The sequence below is a fragment of the Herpailurus yagouaroundi genome, unplaced genomic scaffold, assembly GCF_014898765.1.
Source record: "Herpailurus yagouaroundi ecotype Mexico unplaced genomic scaffold, PumYag 187, whole genome shotgun sequence".
In the NCBI taxonomy this organism is placed as follows: domain Eukaryota; kingdom Metazoa; phylum Chordata; class Mammalia; order Carnivora; family Felidae; genus Herpailurus; species Herpailurus yagouaroundi.
The window spans coordinates 10,533,979-10,550,579 of NW_024412418.1; positions in this window are offsets into that span (position 1 = coordinate 10,533,979).

A 16,601-nucleotide genomic window follows, 5' to 3' on the forward strand; every position below is an offset into this window, starting at 1 on the left:
TCAGATTTCCTTTGTTCAGGCTTGTTAATGAATGATTTGACTAGGGGAATGTACTAGATGGAAAATACCCACATTTTAGTAAGACATTGGAAAATTTGCCCATAAGCTGTGCTTTCTTGTGCCTTTTGCACATGGTGTACTGTCTGTTTATAAGCTGTTTCTTTCCTCATCTGTTGATGATTGCCTACTCATCTGAGGCAGGATAATACTTCTGGAATACTTAACCAACATTTCCTCTTTTCCTTTCTAACATTGGCCCTCCTTGAGTCAGCTAGGCTGTCTGCAGCATCACTTTAGATAAGTGATGACACATCAAAAAAGCAGCAGAAAAAATTGTTGTTGGATTTGGATTTGAAAAGTCTAAGTCTTCAGGGAAACAGAAAGGACTGTTGGCTAGAAAGAAAGTTTGGAAGAATACTTTGTTGTTTAAAAATAAAGCCTCCCCTCATAGAGACTAGATACTAAAGAGTAGAGGCCTGGGACGAGGAGACCAGAGCTAGTGAGCATCCTACCTCACCTGCCACATGACAATTGTGTTGATACTTGACATTCACATTGACCCTATGACCTCCCTTCAACAGTACCATTGTCCACTGATAGCCTGAATAATGTCTGTCCAGCATGAATAATGCCTGTCTGTGTCATGTATGCTTCATCCACTGTGGGCAACTCCCTCTTTAGGACCTCTGACACCAGCCGCAGAGCTGGAGGATGGGGAACCAAGAACCTAGAGGGGAAGATGTTGTATACATGGACCTGTACTTGCGTAGACCTAAATAGAATCAATCTTCTCTTCACCACCCTTGCTGTCAGGACAATGTAAAATTACACTCTCTACTTTTTCATACCCTTGAGATTTAAGTCAGAAAAAAAGGGAGGGGGAAGGAAAAAAGTCTTTTTTTATGGTTTCCTCAGCAACCTCAGGTATAGTCCATTACTCCTTCTTGAGCTCCTCTTGGGCTCCAAGTCCACTTGCGTGGTAGTACCCATCATAGGGAACTGCTGTATTGCCTGTATGATTATTTCCCTATTAGACTGTGTACCTTTTAAGGGCAGAGAACAAATTCTATTATGTTTGTATTTCCTGGCACATAGTAGACATAATTCTAAGCAAGTATTTAATGGATTGAATTGAAGATGGCTAAATGTGTGGAATTATCTGGGTTCACAAGTAATTAAATATATACTTAAAGAATATATTGTCTAATTTATTAGTGTCAGCTTTGAATTATTTCTCTATGAGGTATTTCTAGGCTCAGACCTGTAGTTTCTGGGTTTCTATCAATGACTGGAATGAGGATATAACTCATTGATTACATTTTGGAGTGATAGGAAGCCAGAAGGGAAAGTCAATACACTGGAGAGACAGAATACAAAGATAGAGGAATAAGTTGAAATGATAAATCAAATAAAATTTAATTGGCAGTAAATATAAAATACTATAGTTTGGTTTAAGAAAAAATTACTGCATTACAGATTAGGAGAAGGCATAGCTTAAAATAATGTATTTGTTAAAGATTTTGCCAAAGTTTAGTTAATAAGCTTATTCTGAGCCAAATTATGTAGGTTTTACTATTTGTGTATTTAATGTGATTTTTGGATATTATTTGTAGAAATACAAGGGAGAGATGCATGAAGATGTCTCAGTGATGAGACCATGGCTGAAATATTGGGTACAGTTCCACACATAATATTTAAAAAGGATAATGCTGGAGAATTTGGAAGAAAATGTTTGTGGAAACTACATTTTTATGAGTATTGAAAGGGGCTTGGGACTAGACCACAGGAGAGATGTCTTCACAAGGTAGATGATGGCTGTATTCTCTAACCTTTGAATGTTTGTTATACAGTTGACCCTTGAACAACACAGCTTTGAGTTGTGCAGGTCCACTTAAATGTGGATATTTTTGGAGATAAATACAGTACTCTAAAGGTATTTTCTCTTCCTTATGATGTTCTTAACAACAGTTTCCTTTCTCCAGTTTACTTTATTGTATGAATAAAGTATTTAATACATGTAACATACAAAATGTATGAATCAGACTGTTTGTTATTGGTAATAGCCCAGTAGGCTATTAGTAGTTCAGTTTTGGGGGAGTCAAAAATTATACATGGATTTTCTACTACCTAAGGGGTTGGTGCCCTTAACCTCTGCCTTGTTGAGGGTCCACTTTATTAAAGGATAATTCAGTTTATGTTTCATGGCCTAATGGGTTAAAGTTAAAAGGAAGCAGATGCTGGCTCACTATTTTGAGAAAATTTACAGTGATTGGCAGTTTTTATCAACAAAGTCACAGTTTTGGGATTGTCTCTACCTCACTTCACTGGAAGAATTTAAGCTGAGAACAGTATGATTATCATCACACCAGATCCCTGATAAGTCCAGGTGGTTGGATTTGGATGAGCTCTAAGGTGGCCTCCAATTCAAAGACAAGGTGTTCTTTCAATGTATGGTCTATGGCTTAGTTGGAGAGAACTCTATGGATATGGATGTACAGGAGGGACCTTTTGACCAAATGGCAGAAATGATGGCAAGAACTTCTTAGCTCACAACAAAGCTTCCTGGACTTTCTATACCTCTCACTTTGTATGCAGGCCACACAGAAGTCAAATATCTAGGCTGTCGGACAGTAAGTCATGTGAAAGAGAAGGAAATAACTCCTTGGTGGATGTGAACTGTGAGGAAGAATGATGATGCCACTCTATGTTCCATGACTCTGTACCCAGAGAAGTAACAGGACTTGATCAATGGAAATGTTTGGTGGGAGGGGGAAGGGATACTGGGGATAAACAGTTAAGTGTGGGTCTCATCTGGGAGAATGATGATGTTTTAGCCCCATGGTCCGTGGCTCTGAGCCCAGCAGGTGAGTCGGGGACAATTGATGGGTCCTGACACCCAGGCAGTTGCAGTAATTTTGAACTATGTGCCATGGCCAAGCAGCTCTCAGTGCTGCAGACAGCTTCATTACCGTGGGCCCATCCTTCACTTAGCAGCAGACCTTCTTCCATCAGCCAAAGATGAATGAGAAAATCACCCAGGCTCTACATGTTTTCAGTATTACCCTCTTTATTTTGTCGATACCAGGTTTGGTTTATGTGTTCTGTTGCCTCCCCTCTGAACTATGGTGCAGAAGGCCCCTGGCACCACCCTCCCCTCAAATGATATATAGAACGTGGACAAGAAGATCTCCTCAAAGGACTTGGCAGATGGGGGATCTCGGCAGTAATCAAGGAATGACAGAGTGTGCCCTGGCTTGTCCAGGAATAGGCAGAGGTTCATTACAACATTAATACATCAAAACCAGTTCCATTCCCATTGCTGAGCACATAATGAATAGAACTCCCAAGAATCAGAGTGGGCAACTAGCAGGGCTTAATTTCCTGCCAGAAGAAGGTAAATATATCCTCATGTTAGAGGTAACATGAAATGCTATAACACTAAGTAAAATTCAGTGTCATGTACCTTCAAATTGCTGAGAAGTATAGTCTCTGAATATCTCTCTAAGTCAAAAAATATTTTGTTTTCTTCTTAGTGGATTCAAAGGAGAAAAGGTGGTAAGTGAATGTATAAATATAAACCTTTTACACTTTTGACTTATATCCTTTGTCCTGAAGCTGTCGACTGCCTCCCAGGGTGAGCTGCAGCTCCCATCTCTCCTAGCATCCTGGCCAAGCACCCTGTGCAAACGGGAGTCTGACCAGAAGCCCTAAGCCTCTAAGATGTATCTATACCAAGTCACCCCTTCACCTCTGGACAGATAACCATGGGGCATAGAACTATACACTTCCTGCACTACCATCAAAGGATCAGATGACAGAATCCTGAAACATGGGAGAGCCAGCTCCTATGAAGTAGACTTTCACCATGGGAATGGTAGCGGGGAAGATAATTTGCCATTCTTTCCCTCTTTTATGTGACTGTTTCAAGGTGCACTTTCTCTTTGCCATCCTTCTGGAGAAGACCTGCCTGCTGAAGAAACGTGCCTGCCAAGAGATGTGCAGGGTCTCTTCGTGGCTCACTGTGAAGCAGTGGTTAGCAAGTAGCACACTGCCTCTTACTGTACCACGTCTTTCCTTCACTTTTTCTTATTTCCTGACCTCCACCACCTGGTCTTGTACCTCCCTGTCCAGTATCAGCACTTTAGTCTTTGCCTTGAGTTTAACTTTCATAGATGACCTGGGCCATGGCAAAGATAAAGAAATCAGAGAGCTCATTTATTTAATCATTCATTCATTCACTCACTCATTCATTCAGGGCTTATTCAGTAGCTACTGAATGTTGAGCATTTGCTAGTTTCCCAGGACATAATAATGGGTACAATATGATCCCTGCCTTTAAATCACTCATTGTCTAGTTCAAAGAGACAGACATGCGATCAGATAAACCTATTCAAAATTAGGGAAACATATGTCTATGGTAAAATACTTGAGATTAAATGCTCTTTTCTTGCCAATCTGGCTTTAAGAATGCTGCATATGACTTAGTAGTGAGGCCCCAACCTAATGGGATCTTGAATCAGTTTTTTTGCTTTTGTACCAGAATCAGACTAAGGCCAAAGCTGGAATCAAAAGGCTTCAAGTGCCCCCTTTTCCATGGACAGCCATCAGCAACTGCCTATCACTGCCTATACTTCCCTGTAGGGTTTTTGAGAATTGGAAGAAACGGTCAATTTTCCCACACTGTCTCATGCATCTAAATGAGAAGGGGACTGGAGTGACGGCTAGAACCATCAAGTGGTTAACCCCATGGTGATAGTCATATTTTTTAGAGGGAAGGTTTTTTTTCTCTACCCTCTGGAAGTTCAGGGGAGCCAAGTGAAGCAGCTCCAAGAGAATCACCCATAAGAATCAGGAGTGCTTAAAAAGAAAGGCATCTGATTCCTTGGTGAAATACTTGCTGAGGTAGAAGTTCAGCTGGCCCACTCTGGTGCTGACTCCAAAACACATAGGGTGAAATTTTGGGAACGTGGGCATGGGTGTTAATAAACATACTGACTGATACCTGATTTTGCTGTGGGGATCTGGAAGTGGAAGACCATTGGTGTAGCAAAGATCCACAGGCTTGAAATGACTATGATGAAGTCTATTTGAGAAGAATTTGGGGCTATCTGTACCACATTCCATTCATTTTTGCCCTCAGAGGATTTAGATCTAACAGTTCCTATGGGGAGTTCACATGTTGGAGAAGAAAGAGCAGCTGAGGACTGCCAAGGTGGCTGCTGGACCCCGCCAGGAGACATCTAATCTAAAGAAGAGAGGAGAGTTGTCCGACTGGCAAGGTTTATGAGAACAACAGTTGCTCCATTGAACACGAGAGAGAGCCAGAGAGAAGATGAATACTATAGTGAAGAAAATTGTGCACTGATGAGAAGACCAACACATTAAAGGAGGTTAAAAACATCAGACAAAATCCAAAAGAACCAGAATGGGGCAAGGGACTCATACTCAGAAATTACAGGTGGACAGTAATTGAAGAAGACCCCACATCTCCACCCTTCTTCCTTGACTCCAATATGTGTCTTTACCTAGACAACCTAGGTGGGGCGGGGGTGGGTGGGAGGTGCAGCCATCCCCATGATCTTTCCCCACTCTGGGAAGCCAGAGCCACAGTAGTTTGTGCTGGGAAAGGGACTGGGGAAAGTTTTGAATGCTGAGATTTTAATCTGGATTGGCCTATGTTTTAATAATTAAAAATAATCAGAAAGTTATAGAATCTACAAAAAATATTACCAAAGGAGGGAGGAGAATTTAACATAGGATGAAATCCTGCTTTCAGCAGCTGAAAGATATAAAACCATTTCCAAAAGTGATTTCAAGGGATCTAATTGACCAGAATCCAGTCCCATGATGTCAGCCTACACGTGTATGAGGTTCAGAAACTTGCCCCTGTATGTTCAGGAAGAACAGTGATTTGAACACATAGCATTGTCTCTGTCTCAGGCAGCCACTTTTTTTTTTTTTTAATTTTTTTTTTCAACGTTTATTTATTTTTGGGACAGAGAGAGACAGAGCATGAACGGGGGAGGGGCAGAGAGAGAGGGAGACACAGAATCGGAAACAGGCTCCAGGCTCTGAGCGGTCAGCACAGAGCCCGACGCCGGGCTCGAACTCACGGACCCTGAAATCACGACCTGAGCCGAGGTCGGACGCTTAACCGACCGAGCCACCCAGGCGCCCCTCAGGCAGCCACTTTGAAATACAGAACATTGCATAACTTAGAAGACAGGAATTTAATGGTTTTGTAGTGATGATAGTACTAATGATAAACACCCGTGGTGTGACAGACGCTGTTCATGAGTTCTCACCTTGTTTTCTCAAACAACCAACAACGTGATACAGGTTGGGTCTCCAAGGAATACATTTTGACTTGTCCGAGATTAAGATATGATTTTTAATCCTGGCAACTCTGTTATGTGGATGCTGTGACCCTCATTTTCTAGAAGAAACAAAAGAGCTAACAATTTAATGCCACAACTAATAGATGGCAAATTTATTGTTGATGTCTGGCTCTCTTTCACTTCAGTATTCCTGCTGTTTCTATTATACCCATATCATCTGGTCATTTTGACTTCTTACAATCCAAGGCCTTTCTTCTTCTCTTTGTTCAGGATGAATTTCCTGAGACTCATTTTGATTATTCTATGATGACCCCCTATTGGTTTTCCACATGACATATATTCACTGTGCCAAGGATCATGCTGCCTACCATCAGAATTTGTGTTCCATCTGGCTATTATTATTCCATTTGTACAAAGATCCTGGTGTGTGTGGTTCTTTTTTGGTATAAGGTTGCTGTTTTAATGGTTTGATGATGTGCTGAGCTGCATTTGGTGTGCTGGGTAATTTCCTTAATTTGACTCTGATGTTTGTGAAGATTGAGTACTCACCAGTTCATGCAATTTTGATTTTTGACTCATAAAACTGGAGCAGATGGGCCTGGGACTCAATAATTCAGCTACTGCTGATCAGTTTCATATCTTTGTTCATTTATTAATGGGATTGTTGCTAGTGAGTGTATAATTTTCTTTCTGTCACCTCAAACAATTGTTTGATATTAATATACTGTCACTTTAATCTCAGATTTTGTGGAAGCTCCATAAAAACAGTTTAAAATAGTCTGTTTAGTTTTGTTAAATAAGCATCCCAATACCATAATTAGATGTTGGAGGCTTTGGAACCCAAAATATAATTTCCTTTTTAATCAGTTTAAACAATAACATATTACATATCTTAGCATGTTCTGATTTGCCAGTTGGTTAGATCCATCAGAAGAAGCTTAAATGAGGAAGGACACATAGGCAACATATTGGTGTGATTCTAGTTACTGGATTGAATTGTGAAATAGTACGTAAAAGCAGTTTTGTTTTTACCTTGGTTGTATTTAAAGAATGACCGTAGGCAAGATCCCTTTAAAGTCGTATACTCAACAAATATGCATCTGTAGTAACATACTATTTTTATGCCAGTCTTTGTGATCACAAATGATGAGTATTTGGACCTTTTGAAGTGCTCTCAGCAGATATATGTATCTCCAGAGTGATAAACACAATAATATAATATGTCTAATATAGAGCAATTGTGCAAAAGAGGGAGGATTAATCGACCAGAAATCAGGTTTTACAATGTTTAATTGATATTTAAGCTCTTAGAAAACTGTTTATATAACCATTTACTCTGCTTAAATAATGCATTAGGGCAATCAATCACTAGTTTTCTTTCTTTGATCCCTGAGTCTGTCTTTGTGAGGTTACAGGGCCGCATCTTAGGGCTTAGGTCTAGAGAGATCATTAGTATTTGAGAAGCTAGACTTGGCCTTGCTTTTCCTATCATACTACTTATTTTTTTTCCCTATTGGATGTTAACCATATGTATAGAATAACTTCTCTCCCATGTTTAGGAGAGTCTTCTTATTGAGTGTTGGTGCATGTACATCTCTGAATGGTCAGGAAACGGGAAATAGAGTTCCCTTCAGGGTAATTTGCCACTTCACAGGTTGTTTGTCAAAATTTGCAAGTAGATCAGTCCTTGCAAAGAGTGGAGTGTTTTTATTTTTATTTTTTTTTGTAATTAGGATACATTTTTTATTAAGAGCTGCTAGAAACCAACATTTTTCCACTCATAAATTTAGCATCTTCTGACACAGTGAGAATTACAATGGTAGGGAAGAAAGGAGACTGTGCAAACAAAACAAAGACATAAAATGTAATGAGGGAAAAGCAGCCAGCTTGCTGCAACTGTAAAAAGGAAGAAAACTTCAGGGAGGTCTGATTTATAGGGAATAATTATTATTGGCTGATTTAGAAAACTGGGGCAGAGATAGGAAGCCGCTGAAATGACTGTTTTTGCAAACTGATTTGAAGACCTCTTCTCATCTATGCCATTATAAAATAATAATTCTTGGTGAATGTGTCCTCTTTCACTAAAGGATTTGCAAGGACTTGAAAAATACTGCTTGAATAGAATTATGATGCCTGAGAAGCACATTCAGACCACTATTTTAAATGTAAAAGCAAAGACCAGGAGCAGAACAGGGATTTGTGAAGAGTTGCCTAAGGGTACAGAATAAGAGAATATATCCAGTTAACAAATTCTGACTTCCTAAATTCAGAAACAGTTGGTTACCACAGTTAAACTTTAAATTCTCATTAGGGAACTTAATCTTCACAATAGCTTTCAGTCTAAGAGAGATCATTCATCTATTAATTCATCATTCAGTTATTCATCAGACATTTATTGAGCTGCTGCTATATGCCAGGTACAGGTTTCTGTGCTAAGAATACATGCATAAGTAAGACATCTCTTCTTTCAAAGAGTTCCTTTATTTAAAGAGATGAATTTAAATGAATGTGATGAACTAAGACGTACATTTTCCCAAATGGGAAATACTAATAAATAAAATGCTTAGACTCAGAAACCCAGATGTTATCTTTGCTGTCGATAACGTTTTTTTTTTCTTAAAACAAAATATTATTTGCCTTGTTATTCATATAGTTTTTATAAGGTACCACTTTAATAAGATATATCTCCTCAGACCCTAGGATGAGATTAAGTTGAAATCAAAGCATCAGAGGTGGCCCTTTATATTTGGAAAGAGCATTGAACTTAACATAGTAATCTGGCTTATAATTGTTTCTTTTATTAACCTATTGTGTGAATTAAGGCAAGAGATTGCACCTCTTTAGGATTTATATTACTCATTTCTAAACAGTGAGTTGGGGACTAGCTGGAGGACTCTTTAAGATTGTCAACAAATTAAAACAAATCAAACAAATATGTATTGATCACCTTCTATAAGCCTAAATCGTTCAAGGAACTGGGGATACAGACATGAACAAAATAGTAAGGCAGGAAAATCAAAGTGTGACATCCTGGAAGCCATGTAAAGAAAATGTTTCCAGGAATAGGGAGAGATTCATTTTCAAATGTTTTTGATAGATTAGATGAAATGAGGGTAAAAACTGACCTTTGGCTTTAGTAAAATTAATCATTGGTAACCTTGACAAGAGCCGTTTCAGGAGATTGATGGCAATAAAGATGTGATTTTGGAATGAGTTCTAGGTGAGAGACTGAACATATAAATGGACAATGGACAGACTATATATAAAAATAGAATTCTGACCCATAGTAGGCAAAAAACAGTTCAGGAAACCAAACCATTGTCTATACTAACCAACCCAGGAAGTCAACCTACTGTCTGTAAGTCAGAATTGTAGAAAGTCAGATAGCGATTTGTTCAGATAGCAAACAGTTCAGGAAACTAAAAAATAACCCTTGTAATAGTCAGCCACAAGTGGCCATGACTTTATTAATAACTGACAGCTTCCCTAACTTTTATCCTTGTTTCAAACTCAGGGCCAATTAGAGAAAGCCAAATATGCACCTCTAGCTGGTCATATGGGACATCCTGCTTCTAGTTAGCCTGCCTATGGCTTCCTCATGCCAACAGCCTCCATACATGGCACACCTGAAGCCTTCCCTTTTTTCCATAAAGCTTTCCCAATCTTCTGCCTGCCATTTGAATTTCTACTGAAGACAGGTGATAGTGGCTGAATCCTTTGTTACAGCAAGTTCTGAATCAATAGCCTGTGCTTGTTCTTATTTGGATGTTTTTTGTTTATTTCCACATAGAAAAAATTTGAGAAGAAAAATTAGAAAAAGAGAATATAGACAGTTTAAAAAGAGTTTTTTTTATAAAGCTGAGCAGAAAAATGTGTCAGTAACTGAAGTGAGACACATTTCTTCTGATATTGTACTGGCAAGGACCTCAAATACAGTGATTAATAGAAGCAGTGATAGTGGGCATCCTTGTTTCTTCCTGATGTTAAAAAAAATTTTTTTTAAATCTTACCATTATGACATTTTCTGTGTCCTTTATTAGAGAGAGGACATTACCTTCTATTCCTAACTTGAGAAGAGTTTTAAAATTTGTTTTGAATGTTTTTTATGGTTTAAACACGAACGAGTGTTGATTTTTTTGGCAAATGCCCTTGCTGCATCTATTAAGACTATTACATGGCTATTCATCCTTTATGTTTGCAATGTCCTGAATTATGTTAGATTTTCTGTTGCTTAGCATTCTTCAATTCCTTGGTTAAATTCAGCTTGGACATGATTTTTAAAAATGCATTGCTGATTTGGTTTGCTAAGAGTGTTTAGGATTATATTATAAGTGAGTTTTTATTCCCCTCACCTGTGTTGTTTAATTCATTATGACATCAGAGTTTGATATCCATATTTTATATACCAAGCTTATAAAATGGGTGGCATTTCCTTTTTTCCCCTACTTTCTGGAAAAGTTTTTATAGATCAGAGTTATCTGTTCCTTGAATTTTGACAGCATTAACCTTGAAATGCATATAGGCCAAGTATTTCTGTGTATGTGGGTGTCAATTTATGTAGGTACTGACTTTATGTCTGTAACATAATCATTAAATGCATGTGTTTAATTTCTTCTAGAGTCAGTTTTAGATCATTTCTTTACATTTCCACAATTGAATAATCATAAGAGTTGTGCAATTTTATTTCATCTAGGTTTTAATTTGCATTCTCCTAATGTCTAATGATTTTGAGTGTGTGATATCATGTTCTTATTTGTATTCTATGTTATCTTCTTTTGCCCATTTAAAAAATTGGGTTGTTTTCTCATGATTGGGTTTTGAATGTTATTTATATATTCTGAACACAAGTCCATCAGGAAAATTATTTGCAAATACTTTATCCTAGTTTGTGTCTTATCTTTTCATTTTCTTTTTTTTTTTTTAATTTTTTTCAACGTTTTTTATTTATTTTTGGGACAGAAAGAGACAGAGCATGAACGGGGGAGGGGCAGAGAGAGAGGGAGACACAGAATCAGAAACAGGCTCCAGGCTCTGAGCCATCAGCCCAGAGCCCGACGTGGGTCTCGAACTCACGGACCGCGAGATCGTGATCTGGCTGAAGTCGGATGCTTAACCGACTGCGCCACCCAGGCGCCCCTCTTTTCATTTTCTTAACAACATCTTTCAAAGAGCAGAAGTTTTTCATTTTGATGAAATCCAATTTAACAAGAATTTAATAGATTGTTCTTATATGTTTTGTCTAATAAGTCTTTGCCTAACTTAAAGAATTTCTCCCATACTTTATTCTAGAAGCTTTTTAGCTTTAAAAAAAATCCATTTTGAGTTGAACTTTATGGTGTGAGATATGTATAGAAGTTCACTTTTTTTGTATTTTGATGTGTGGTTATTCTAGCACTATTTGTTGAAAGACTGTCCTTCTCTCACTGAATAATCTATCATTGATAATCTATCATTCATCTCTCACTGAATATTCTAGTCATTAAAAAAAAATCTATTGTCTCTGTATGTGTGGTTTTACTCCAAAACTCTGTCTTGTTCCAAAGATATTTTTGTCTATATCTGTATACCAGTACCATATTGTCTGGGTAAGCATGACTTTATAATAAGTTTTAATATCATAGCACAAATCCTGTAACTTGGTTTCTTTTACAAAATTGTTTTGATTATTCTTAGTCCTTAGCATTTCTGTGTGACTTAGAATCAGCTTGTCAAATCCTACCAGAAATACCAGGAACTTGATTGGGATTGTATTACACCTATAAGATCAATTTGGAGAGAACCAACATCTTAAAAATACAGAGTTTCTAGTGTATGAACATGTTATATTTTTTCCATTTATTTAGATCTTTTAAAATTTGAGCACTGTTGGGATGCCTGGGTGGCTCAGTCACTTAAGCGGCCAGCTTCAGCTCAGGTCATGATGTCACAACTCAAAGGCTTATGAGTTCGAGCCCTGCGTCGGGCTCTGTGCTGACGGCTCAGAGCCTGGAGCCTAATTCCGATTCTGTGTCTCCCTCTCTCTCTGCCCCTCTCCTGCTCATACTCTGCCTGTCTGTCTCTCTCAAAAATAAATAAACATTAAAAAAAATTAAAAAAATATTTGAGCACTGTTTTGCTGTAGGTCTTACATATACTTTTCAGATTTATTACTAATATTTCACTTTTTAATTTTGTTATGAATATTGTTGCTTTTTCAGTTTCAATTTATTTTTTTCTTTAAAAATTTTTAATGTTTATTCATTTTTGAGAGACATAGAATGTGAGCAGGAAAGAGGCAGAGAGAGAGAGGGAGACACAATCTGAAGCAAGCTTCAGGCTCTGAGCTGTCAGCACAGAGCCCAATGCCAGGCTCAAACCCATGAACCATGAGATCATGATCTGAGCCAAAGTTGGACTCTCGATGGACTGAGCCACCCAGGCACCCCTCAATTATAATTTCTGATCATCATGTCTATTATAAAGACATACTTTATATTTATGTATATTGGCCCTATATCCTGTAACCTTGCTGAACGTAACTACTAATTCTAAATAGTTTTTTTTTTTTAAATACATTCCAGTGGATTTTCTATGTAGATGATCATGCTGTTTGGTAGTATAGACAGTTTTACTTCTTGTTTTATAAAATGGATATCTTTTATTTATTTTTCTGTGTTAATGGAGTAGCTAGTACTTCCAGTGAACATAAATGGTGAGAACTGCATTCTTATCTTTTCCCTAATATTAGTAGGAATATGTCCATCTTTCACGTTAAGTATGAGATTAATTGTAGATTTTAATAGATACCCTTTAGCAGATTGAGGAAGTTTAATTTTGAGTGTACTGAGATTTTTCCAAGAATGGATATTAGATTTTGTCAAATGATTTTTCTGTATGTATTGAGAGCATCACCTGGTTTCATTGTTTTGATTGTAAATTACAATGATTGAATTCAAAATGTTAAATCAAGCTTGTATTTTTGGGATAATTTTCTGTTGGTTATAATATATATTCATTTTTATATGTTGCTATATTCAATTTGTTAAAATTTTGTTTAGAATTTTCACATCTCTGTTCAAGAGGGATTTTGATCTTTAGTTTTCTTTTTTTTTTTTTTAATTTTTTTTTCAACGTTTATTTATTTTTGGGACAGAGAGAGACAGAGCATGAACGGGCGAGGGGCAGAGAGAGAGGGAGACACAGAATCGGAAACAGGCTCCAGGCTCTGAGCCATCAGCCCAGAGCCCGACGTGGGGCTCGAACTCACGGACCGCGAGATCGTGACCTGGCTGAAGTCGGACGCTTAACCGACTGCGCCACCCAGGCGCCCCTGATCTTTAGTTTTCTTAAAATATTTTGGTCAGGTTTAATTATAAGGTTACTGCTAGAAGTGTTCCATTCTCTCCAATAGTCTAGAAAAGTTTGTGTGTAATTGATGTTGTTTTTTCCTTAAATGTATGGTAGAATTCCCTCCACTGACGGTATATGTGCCTGTTTTCTTTTGTGTGTGGGGGGGAAGGTTTTTAACTACAAATTTGATATATTTAGTGTATGTAGGTATATTCAGGTTATCTTCATTTACATTTCTTTCAAAAATATCAGACAGCTTCACAATATAGGATGCATATTCCCATCTGCCAGAATTGGGGGGCATTCAGTAGTAGCTGCCTCTAGTCTGACATTGTCTCTATAACTCTCTATTGGCTAACATTCTTTATTTATATTAACTTAATAGCTACTATACACTTTTGGGTTACTAACCTTTCATTAAAGTTTTAATGTGCATTCATTTGTTATAGATCCCAAAGATGATCTATTTCAACTATCTAATTTAGTAGGTGTTGAAAACTGTAGTTTCACAAAGGTCGCTCAGCAAGTTATGTGAGAATTAGAGTCTAGGTTTCTTGTCATATGCTCAAGTGCCTTTTCATTGTCCCTTCAGACTTTCCTGTATCTGTACATCATCTGCTTGCCTAGTAGTTGCTTCAGCTAGTATAATCCTGGGTACAGGAAGTGATGTGCACAAATAGATCTGCCTTCCTCCATAATACGTTGAAAAGCATGTTTTCCAGTCATGCTTCTTAGTAAACATTTCCAAGGCCTTATTGCTCTGTATGTCTTTCTTGTTCTTCCCTTTCTTTTCTTCCAGTTCCTCACTCATTATAACGTGGAGAAAGGTATAAATTTAGTCAACTTTGTTTCACTCCACCTTGGTGTTTCTTAATCTGGTCCTTATATTCTCCATATTTTCTTGCCTAATTCAAAACTTACCCTCATACCTGGATGTATGTATACTCTAGCAATAGAATTTCCTACTTCACATATCCTGCCTCCAAATATTTTGAGACATGTGCAGAATAATCTTACCACAAGATCTAACCTTCTGTTTAAAAATTTCTTTTCCTATGATCAAGTTTTTATGGCATGGGCCTAAAAGAGATTAGGAGAAGGTATCATGTGAGGACCTGTTTGTTTGTTTGTTTTCTATAATTTATTTTTTATAATTTACATTCAAGTTAGTTAGCACATGGTGCAACAATGATTTCAGGAAATTCCTTAAGCCCCTTACCCATGTAGCCATTTACCCACAACCCTCCAGCAACCCTCTGTTTGTTCTCTGTATTTAAGAGTCTCTTAGGTTTTGTCCCCCTCTGTGTTTTTATATTATTTTTGCTTCTCTTCCCTAATGTTCATCTGTTTTGTACCTTAAAGCTCATATGAGGGGCGCCTGGGTGGCTCAGTTGGTTAAGTGTCCGACTTCAGCTTAGGTCACGATCTCACGGTCCGCGAGTTCGAGCCCCGCGTCGGGCTCTGGGCTGATGACTCAGAGCCTGGAGCCTGCTTCCGATTCTGTGCCTCCCTCTCTCTCTGCCCCTCCCCCGTTCATGCTCTGTCTCTCTCTGTCTCAAAAATAAATAAACGTTAAAAAAAAAATTTAAAGCTCATATGAGTGAAGTCATATATTTGTCTTTGACTAATTTCACTTAGCATAATACCCTCTAGTTCCATCCACATAGTTGCAAATGGTAAGATTTCATTCTTTTTGATTGCTGAGTAATACTCCATTGTATATATATACCACATCTTCTTTATCTGCTCATCTATCGATGGACATTTGGGCTCTTTCCATACTTTGGCTACTGTTGATGGTGCTGCTACAAACATTGGGGTGCATGTGTCCTTTTGAAACAGCATACCTGTATCCCTCGGATAAATACCTAGTAGTGCAATTGCTGGATCATAGGGTAGTTCAATTTTACTTTTTTGAGGAACCTCCATACTGTTTTCAAGAGTGGCTGCACCAGTTTGCATTCCCACCAGCAGTGCCAAAGAGGTCCTCTTTCTCCACATCCTTGCCAACATCTGTTGTTGCCTGAGTTGTTAATGTTAGCCATTCTGCAATGTGTGAGGTGGTATCTCATTGTGGTTTTGATTTGTTATTTGTATTTCCCTGATGATGAGTGATATGGAGCATTTTTAAATGTTTCGGTTGGCCATCTGGATGTCTTCTTTGGAGAAGTGTCAATGCATGTCTTTTGCCCATTTCTTCACTAGATTATTTATTTTTGGGGAGTTGAGTTTGATAAGTTCTTTATAGATTTTGGATACTAACCCTTTATCTGATATGTTATTTGCAAATGTCTTCTCCCATTCCGTTGATTGCCTTTTAGTTTTGCTGATTGTTTCCTTCACTGTGCAGAAGCTTTTTATTTTGATGAGAACCCAATAGTTTAGTTTTGCTTTGGGTTCCCTTGCTTCTGGAGATATGTTGAGAAAAGTTACTGAAGCCAAGATCAAAGAGTTTTTGCCTACTTTCTCCTCCAAGATTTTGATGGCTTCCTGTCTTACATTTAGGTCTTTTATCAATTTTGAGTTTATTTTTGTGTATGGTGTAAGAAAGTGGTCCAGGTTCATTCTTCTGTATGTTGCTGTCCAGTTTTCCCAGCACCATTTGCTGAAGAGACTGTCTTTATTCCAGTAGATAGTCTTTTCCTGCTTTGTCAAAGATTAGTTGACCATATGTTTCTGGGCCCATTTCTGGATTCTCTATTCTGTTCCATTGATCTGAGTGCCTGTTTTTGTGCCAGTATCACACTGTCTTGATGATTACATTTGTGATACAGCTTGAAGTCTGGAATTGTGATGCCTCCAGCTTCGGTTTTCTTTTTCAAGATCGCTTTGGCTATTCAGGGTCTTTTCTGGTTCCATACTAATTTTAGGATTGTTTGTTCTAGCTCTGTGAAGAATGCTGGTGTTATTTTGATAGGGATTGCATTGAATATG